This window comes from Papilio machaon, chromosome 12, assembly GCF_912999745.1.
Source record: "Papilio machaon chromosome 12, ilPapMach1.1, whole genome shotgun sequence".
Lineage (NCBI taxonomy): Eukaryota > Metazoa > Arthropoda > Insecta > Lepidoptera > Papilionidae > Papilio > Papilio machaon.
Genome location: NC_059997.1, coordinates 259,409 through 267,885, shown reverse-complemented (window position 1 = coordinate 267,885; position 8,477 = coordinate 259,409). Strand labels below are relative to the sequence as shown.

The 8,477-nt window shown below is 39.6% G+C and overlaps 1 non-coding gene across 1 annotated transcript; it reads right to left on the bottom strand.

The window, feature by feature from the left end:
* Positions 1-3,066: 3,066 nt before the first annotated feature.
* Positions 3,067-3,137, bottom strand: Trnag-gcc. Its single transcript has one exon. It is a non-coding gene; the product is annotated as a tRNA-Gly (tRNA).
* Between the last annotated feature and the right edge of the window lie 5,340 nt (positions 3,138-8,477).

Here is an 8,477-nt window from a genome sequence, read left to right as displayed (position 1 = left end):
TTTTCTTGCTTTTTTGATTTGCTGCTCACATCTCTCGTCTCCATTGCGCGTCGTCCGCGCACAGCTCACATCTCCGCTTCTATCGCGCCTTACAAATATTACACATCGCCGCACAGCGATCTCCACTGAAGCTGAGTGGAGAGGAGATGTGTCAATAACACAATTCTATTGGTTGTTTAAAAAACATCTCCTCTCCGCTCGTCTCGTCTCCGCTTTGGTGAATCCCGGCCTTAATTACCCGTTTTAAATTTTATTTCGTAATATAGATTAGAAAACATTCGTTATTTATTTATTCACTATACAACGTTATTGTTTAGGTTATTTGGCTCTACATTACAATCTTTTTTTATAGTCTTTGATTTAGTTGCAGGTGGTGGGAGCGCAGTGAGGTCCCGAGAGATCGGTCGCCTGAGACCTCAACCAGACGGCAAGGTCGGCGACCTTGGAGGCAAAGCTTCATACCAACAGAGTTTCAAATAAAATTATTTTTTATATTGTTACTTTCTCTCTGTTTAGAAAATAGAAACCAATGCGGTTCTTGCATCTGCAAATACCGCATTGGTTTCTATTTCATCAATTACATTTCATTTCATTAAGGTCATCTGATCTTTAGCAAAAATTAATAACAGAAGATTTGCGATGCGAACAATATCAAAATCTCAGACAAGTAAAAAAAAAGTCTCTTCATCCACATATTTGAAAGTAATGAGTAAACATGATAAAAGTACTATTAATAAGTTTTCTATTATTCTACTAACATCTTAAATTTAAAAGAAAACTAATAGTGGAGACCAGTGCCAGTTTTACCTGAGCCTTGGTGCACGCCGCTCGGCGCTCGGCGCACGGTAGTCCCTCGCGCTGCCTATCGTAAACATTTACCGGGCCCGACACCTTACCGATAGCTGCGGACCGCGGCTGCACTGCACTCTCGCTCCTACAGTCACCGCTCCAAGGCCTAGAGTTCCTCGCACGTACAGTCGTAAGTCTATCGGCACGCCGTGTTTGTGTTGTCCAAACAGTAAGTTAAGAACTGGTTAACGATTGTTTAACTAGCTCGTTATTTTTAACGTTCGACCGGTTATCGTTTTTATTATTATTACGATATACTCCGCTATGATCCGGTGCGAGCGTGTAGAATAAAGTTTCTTGCTACGATCGCTCCGAGTTCGCAGCTGTCGCGAGTATCGCGTTAGGCGGGCGGCGCGCTCGCTGGGCGGCGAGCGAGTGGCGGTGGCAGCCGAATGCGATGCTTTAAACCGCCCAGTTGTTCAAGCGCCCAGCAGCCTAACGCCCAACCTTAGTAATACATCTCCTATACAGTTCCCGCCGCAGTCCTACAATCCATTCGAACACCCAATATTTCTTCGTCAAATTCCCAGCGGCATATTATCTGTGTTAAGTTGTACTTTACAGAAATATTAGTTAACTTGTTTTTGAGCTTCTCTTTATGATGTGCACTCATTTAATGCCGACCTAGAATAAATGCCGAGAGGGTTTTGTTTAAAAAAACTACAAAAAATATTATCGAGGGTTTTCAGTAGCGTTGCAACTCAAGCCCTTGCCACGTTATCGTTGTCCATCACATCGATTGTAACAAAATTAGAATCCATAAATCGTTATTACCTTTTAATTTCCTTCGTTTAACTGACATTTTATTGGCAGCGAGTGCCTGGGGCTTGGGGCGCCCTCTGCCCACCTCTCTGCCGGCATGTTTAACTTTATTGGGCATTGTTAAAGTTTTATATGCATGTCGGTGTTACGATCCTATCAAATTGAATGGTAACAACTTACAACTATTTTCGGGGTTGCGGTTAATGGCCGTAAGTAGCTCGTTTAAATGTTAAACTATGTAAGTAGTTCTTAATTCTGTTTATCATAAATTGTTCAAATCAATATAGAAAGCTTTTAAAATAGTAATAAAAACTTTTATTAAACATTAAAAATCACGAGGCGACTTTATTTACGAATAGCAATTAACGTTTTTAAATCGTCTCTTCTTAAATTAAAAAAATAAATATTTTTTAATAAGTTATGACTTCTTAGAAGGTCATAATACAAACAGACCAAGTTAGCTCGCAGCCTGTTTAAGGTCTCAAAAGATCTATAAAGTTTCAAAATATTTGGCAATTGCCTTGTTTAATTGTCGTGTGCAAAGACGTGTTTACAAATCCGTACGAGTAACAGGCGTAGGTCCGACCGCTTCGCTGGAATTAGCATAAACAAATTAACTGGGTCTACTTAAGTACCAAAACCCATAAAGACTCGGGGGTAAAATCCTGAAGAACAACACAAATCCAATTTGGACGCGCAGCAATAGCGGTACGTAATCCGCGCCGCTCGATCCTGACATATTTTTAATTAAACGCCACTTATCCGGCGCCTGGCCGACTCGCGCGGCAACGTTTAGCGCGAGCGGACTTAATGCTCAGGAAATGCGTAGGCGATTTTTAAATAATAATTTATACCACATTTATAATCAAAATATAACTTAGAATAATTGTTATTTCTATTGCTATATTTATTATCAGGTATCGTATCGAAATCGTATCAATATATTGTATCGAAACATAAACTAACACAATGTCTTAAATCATAACATTTTAAAAATCTATATCACAACTAAATCAAAATGATTAGATCAATTAATATATATTTTTTAATTAAATTGATAATACGCTTCCCTTCTCGCTATCTTCTGCACTAGATACGAGGTAATATGAAGGCGATGTTAGGTAATGTTCGTTGGAACATACCGAGAGCATACCGTGAGTTAGTAACAGCTAGCAATGTGTATATGTATGTATGTAGAATGCGCGGGACTGAGCTCCGCCCGATGTCGATTTAATTATCACGCTGCGAGACTAGAGTAGGTGACTTCTAAACGTTTCTTTGTTAACCTTCTAATTGCCACACAAATTTGCACATGCAAGATAGTTTACGCACTTAAAGTATTACGCTCTTTTAACAAAATAGTACAAATAATAAGATTATAAAATTGTTATATTTGTAATGAATTTTTGTTTCTTATATTTCGTTTAGAAAGTGAAAAACAATAAAATGTAAACATGCATCGGCCGGGAATCGAACCCGGGCCGCCCGCGTGGCAGGCGAGCATTCTACCACTGAACCACCGATGCTCGTAAGGTAACTGGAAAAGTACACTGGAGTTTGTTAACAAAGTTTAGCACACGTGAGATATGATTTTATATTAAAATAAAATACATGTTTCCGTAACCCATGAGTCAATTTTATGTTCTACTAGTTCAGTAAGGATAGTACGCCTTATATTATGACGCTAATCTCTACAACAATGACCAATGGATACTTAATGTTTTATGAGCCAAAATACACAATGCGTCTAGTGTAACAGCCAACACAGGCTATGTCAGCCATCACAGGATGTGCGGAAGTGGCGGCGATAGCGTGTTCCGGAAGTGAGACGGCGCCGCCATGTTGGCTACAATCTGCTCGCTGTACTATCTGTCCATTTCGCTGACGTTTGAATTAGTTTCTATGGAGATGCACTTTAGTTTAGTAGGTATATTGTAGTGTTGTACAAAGCAGTTTTGAAGGTTCGACATGTCGCACATTTACAACCTTATACATATACAACCAAGTTAATAACACTAACTATTATACTCAGGGTTACTGTTATGCAGAAGAACTATTTTATAAATACGTAAAATTTAGCTCTATTAATAATTGTCTGCGATATGAACTATTAATAATTCTGGAATCCCCACTCAGGCGCAGTCCGGAATGGGGATTATGGCACAGGCGTCAGCGCGTAATCCCGTGCGAGCGCGCGCAGCTGGAACGAGCTACGGGACGGCGGGAGCAGCCGGGGTAGCCAGGATTTTGTTTGCACTGCATGATGCGTTCTGGGAACTATCTCAGCCGTTGGCTGTCAACTCTCGAACTCACTTTTTTTTCTTTTGGGGTTTATCTTTCGTAAGTGGTTTAAGTTATTAAGTATAGGGACTTTTTTGAATTTAAGGAAATAGAAATTATTATGAATCGATCGACCGTATCTACAGATCGTTAGAGAATTAGAGGCAATTTAATTGTAATAATATTTGCGAGCCACGGCGCGTATAAAGTTAAGCTAACAACAGTTTCTTCAAAACGCCTTCTTTCTGAACTACGTAAAAATTAATAACTCAACCACATTAGGGATGTATTTTTTGTTTTAATTACTTGTCGTAATGCAACTTTTTCGAAGCCGGAACCTCGCGCTATGATAAATGGCGTTAATTTATTGTCGGTCGCACGCGCTGCAAGCCCCCCCCCTCTAGTAACACCGGCACCTCATAAACACGCCTGCAATTACTGCTGCCCTGGTCAAGGGGGTTGGAGGGGTGCTTTATGGCGTTGTTAGCGCGGCGCGCACTGATAAGCTGGTATTAACTAATTTTATAGCCATAAATTAAAGTGACTAATTGAAGTCAAAGATATGATTAACGTGTTAACTTACATGATGGTAATACTTGAGCTATACTAATGAATATTTATTATAATCGTTTTTATTATCGTGATGCGTTTTTAGGACTGTGAAGCTCTTCAATGTTACGAATCTATTTACCATATTGTGCTTTCATTTACGATGATTAATATTAATTAACTAAATCATTTTATCAATCGTATACAAAGCCGAGATACGTGTAGACAATAAAATGTGTACGAGCAAGTCGCGATCCACCGCCGCGCCGCCTAGCGGAGTGAACTTGAACGTTGTATTCCGAAGAGGCACTTGCATTACAAACTTGAATAAAAGGGAAAGAAATTTTGTCATTTCCCCGCAGCATTTATTCATAGGGAGCCGAGTCTACGCCACGCATAATCTATTCAAAGGAACACTGGGAGAAATTCAAAAAAAGAAATACATAGGTCGAATCATCACCACCCACATGCCTTTTCTGCGGGTTATACGTGAAAAAAAACATTACAAAATGAGTTTTCCCGGCATTGTGCGCGGCTGAGGCTGCCTTTTTGTTTCCTCCCACTTTACAATTTTAACGGAGGTGTTCGGGAGTGCCGCGTGTAGTGCCCAAGCCAACAACTTTGTTTTATATTATTGTAACCGCCCGAAATCCGGACGTTTCGGTGATTTCGCTTTGACTGTAACCGTTCTGAAATTTGTCGCAGTTTGTTGTTTTTTTTTAATCCGTCCATAAGTCAAAGAAAAAAGATTATTTTATGGCAGAAGAAAACTATAGGCTTGACTTAGACTATTGCTCAATATTTTTTAAATAGACGCTCAAACTCAAAAGCCAGAATCGTAACCATTGAGCCTTGAACATATGATTCGATTAGGGGGCGTAAAAGGGGCATGTAGTAACAGAGGGAGATAATCCTAGCACAAAGTAGGATCGGCCGGGATACAAGCTGATTGATTACAGCCTGCGGGCGGATCACACTCGTTCAGCTTCGTTCCGCCTCACTCAGTCGTGTTCCACAGCCCGCATAGCGTGACGATCATCCCAAGACTTATTATGTCTTTGTATAACATCGATTACAGATTCAGCGATAGATGTAGAAAAATCCTTGCACTGAACTGCCTCACCAAGGTTTCATTCTCATTATTTCAGTTTTCAAGATCATGAGAGACAAGACATACAAAACCAATACAAACTTGGTTGCAATACTATTGATCTAACATCGCATAGTTTTCATAACAGGAATTGTTGCAGAAATAAACTATATTTTTTTATCTTACTTATTACGGCATTCGACATACGCTCTACAGTTAATAAAGTAATCGAACTGTTTGGAAAAAAAGGTAAAATAAAGTAAAACCCTGAATACAGCTCGAGCACGGAAAGTCATGGTCTAACGGACATATGTTTTAACGCTATTTGTCAAAGGCGTGGGTTTTAGCGCAGACTGGACTGGCTGGATGCGAACGTTTCTAATATCTGCCACACTTTGTACTTTAACCACTTTGAGCGAGGGAACACAGGAATAAAACGAGTTTTTGGAAAGCCATCCGCTACACTGCAATAGTAGCTGCAATCGGTCCCGTGTAAACAGTAAACCAATAGGGCGGCGCGTCCCCTGAGAGCCCCGGCCCTCGCCTCCGCCCTCGCCCCCGCCCCCGCCTCCGCCCGCGGCTATACACATCCTCTAATTCCATTTCGACAGCTCTCAGTCTCTATGCGCCGTAGCGCGTGTAGCGTAGCACGTATGCTACGCTACACGGCTTGCACGTAATACAGCTAACTCTATTGATTTATTAATTTGTAAAAACACCACATATTACAAGCAAACAAGCGAGTGACTAATTTTGTGTATTATATAAACACACACACACACACAACAGTAAATTAATTTTTATTTTTAATTTATTTTATTTTATTTCCCTGGCAAATCTTACATATTTACAATACTACTGTAGGTACTACTATTTACTATAGGTAGCAATGAAGTAGAAAGATCGTATTACAGTTCATATTTTTACTGTTATTATTAAGATAATGTTAAAACATCGGACATGTCATAAGGAACATATACTTTAACTCATTCCAGAAAATCTATCAAACTGTTCTGTAATGCAATTTCAATTGCACCGCCTGACACAGTGACAAAATCATAGTGAAAATACAGGATAAGTACTTTAGCGATTTTAAAATACACTATCGCTTACTGTTTTTATTTTTATTTGAAGCATCATAAGTAGCAATTGAGAAAAGAGCGTCGGTGGCTCAGTGGTTAAGCACTTGACTTGCAATCTGCAAGTCCTGGTTTCAAATCCCGCCATATACCAATGTGTTTTTCGATTCTCGATTTACATATGTACATTTATCCGACGTTATTACGGTGAAGGAAAACATCGTGATGCAACCTGCACATATCTGAGAAGAAATTCAAAGATATGTGTGAAGTAAACCAACCCACACTGGGCTAGCGTGGTTGACTATGGCCTAGTCACCTCAAACTTGGGATAGGTACCGAGCCTATCATTGGGGCTGATGATGATGAAGTAGCAATTTTTTTCACTTTAAGTCCGTAATGTTTTCTCTTGTTCCTGTTATATCGCGACGGGTTTAGTCATATCCGACTAAATACCAGGTTCATGGTAAATCTACAATCTACGTATTTCGCAAGTATCAATATCAGTTGATGCAATTTAAACTTTATTTCAAAGTTTGTAAGTTTGATTTAGCTCTGGTACGTCGGAAACCAGCAGGTAATTCGATTGGAATTTAATTCCAGTCTCTGTGCCGGTGGCGGGAAACGAGGGTGAAACATTCTGCGGGAAGTCTAAAAAGTTAATCTTTTAAAAGGTGCAATTCTTCGTGTTAATTCATCGAACGATATTTTCTACCTGTGGGTGGAACAACCCGGGAGAGAAGGGAGGATGTCTGGATATATAATACAACCTCATTCAGATTAATTTTATCCGAATTATGCTCCATATTGGTAGGATTTGTTGCTCCGTTTGATAGGATCTCTGTATTTTGTGGTAGTTTTAATATTTAAAAAAAATTGCCGCATTGTCTACATCTAGCACGAAACTTATGCCCGAGGGACGGATAAAGTCTGCCACTCTTTAAAATATTTCCAAAAATGGAATATTATTGAAGTGGGGAAATAATTGTGACACGGTTAAAAATAGTTGTAGCGACACAAGATGCCTGCGCCGGACAGGGCGCCGGCTAACTATGCAGCCAAGTGAAAAGACTGGCTACGAGACGTAGCTTCGACTCCGTAGAGTGTAGAGAGACTCTATAGAAAATTTTGCGGAACTTTTGCGTAGTTCATCGCGAAATCCAACAACTTAACTTAACTTGACTCGCTTCTTAAAAGCGGGTTTGTTAGCCGTGTTTCCGCGTGTTTAATTTTCATATAATTTTATTTAAGTTCTTGCGAAATGTGTTTGAGTATTAAATATTGATGAATAGAAAAGTTTTACAGTGCAAATTATTTTAAAATTATTCTTTTAAATATAAGACTAGTCAAGTCTTAAGTCAAATCCTTAAATAACGTAAAATTATACTTACCTAGTCATTATCATCTCCCTGGCATTATCCAACTTAGGTGAAGTCGGCGCACAAGGTTTTTTAAACTTAATTTGGCTTAATTTTTTGGCCACGAGCTTATTGCCATCCCCACTTGGGAGGTTATTACACTTGGGAGGTTATAACATTAGAATGGTATTTGTTTTTTCATGTGATCTTTAAAAATCTACATAAATAGAAGCAAAAACTTTTTAGTAAAACTTATTTCATACAGTCATCCGTTCCTGTGTAAAAACCTCTAGTCCGTCTTCCGATAAAAGTTTAACACGCTATCGGAACGCGGCGCAGGCAGCCGAGCGAGCGATACAGCGACGCGGCGAGACGAACATTCGTTCGCGGCTCGTAGAGAATTCGCCGCTATATTTTTTTATTCGATTTCGTTTCGCACCCGAGCGAGACGGTTCGCGTCTCGTTGAGCTTCCATAATAGCCAGCCGTTAGTTTCGACTATATTTTTACA